Below are 1,267 nucleotides of genomic sequence, written 5' to 3'. Positions count from 1 at the left end.
TTATTAAAGGCTTTGATGTGTGTGATGCCTACTAATTAAAATCTATTATTACACTCAATTTTAATGATTGTTATCTACCTTACAGTTGGAAGTGCTGAGTGATGAAAACAAACCGCTTTCTGCTATGTGTCTCTGCAGCTCTGCTGAACACTTGGGGCATATTTTGTGACCATGGCACTACCCTGAAACTGCTTCTGGAGCCCACCAGCTGTCTGCAGTTCCATTCCTGCAAATTGCACGGAGAGTGGGGCAGGTCTGTCAGAACGAAAGCAGTCGCTGGTCCTTTGACAGTCTCCAAGCAGCTGTGGGATTGTGCACACAAACAACACAGCCATATATATCCACAACACACTGCCATCTGTGAGCAACACGTGCAGAACCCCCGGCCCAGACAGAGCTCAGCGCTGCGGGACGGCCCCACTTCTGCTATTAGGCACAATACAACCGCAGATAAAATTATACCCAGGCACGGCACTCAAGGATAAAACTTCCCATCTGCAGCAACCTCAAACCATCAGCACACAGCAAGGTTCAGCGCAGGGAAGATGCAGAATTCCCATTTCCTCACAAAGCCTTTCCTAAAAGAAGCAACAGATCCCCAATCCTCCACCCTGAGGTTGACCTGCATGCTCTGCCCCATTTCACTATGGGTAACAGCTCCTGCCACAGCCAGGCTGATACAACTAACGTGATGCACGTTGTTGTGTGGCATGAGTTTTGTGCAGGGCAGTGCAAGCCTGCACGCACTTGGTGACACAGCATGGAGCAGAGCAGGGGATGCAGAGCTGGGGTGTCCCACTGCAGCCACCGGGCTTCTTTGGGACTGAAAGGCAGCACCACAGCGTGGTGTTGAATAGAACAGTGCAAGTAGCTCAACAGCAAACACTTGGATTCAGCAGGTGCAGCCAGGAGAAGTGTGGGACCACACAGACACGGAACGTGTTGGGTTGGAGGAGAGCTCTTAGCCAGTAGCTCGGGTTGGAAGGCATCTCCTAAGATATGGGTTGGAAGGGATCGAAATGGGTTGGAAGGGATCGCCGAGCGGTTGGACCGGGTTGGAAGGGCTCGAGTTCGGTTGTGTTGGAAGCGACCAGGCTGGAAGGGATCCCTCAGCAAACAGCTCAAGTCAAGAGAATTCCCACTGCGAATGGATTGGGTTGCAAGGGATCGCTTAGCAAATGGGTTGGACGGGAACTTCCAGACCCCTCAGTGAACGGCGTGGGCTGAAAGGCTCGGCCTGGCAACTGCGTCGGGCTGGAAGGGCCCC

This window comes from Meleagris gallopavo, chromosome 27, assembly GCF_000146605.3.
Source record: "Meleagris gallopavo isolate NT-WF06-2002-E0010 breed Aviagen turkey brand Nicholas breeding stock chromosome 27, Turkey_5.1, whole genome shotgun sequence".
In the NCBI taxonomy this organism is placed as follows: domain Eukaryota; kingdom Metazoa; phylum Chordata; class Aves; order Galliformes; family Phasianidae; genus Meleagris; species Meleagris gallopavo.
The sequence above is the reverse complement of the archived record's forward strand: the minus strand, read 5'-3'. Positions refer to the sequence as shown.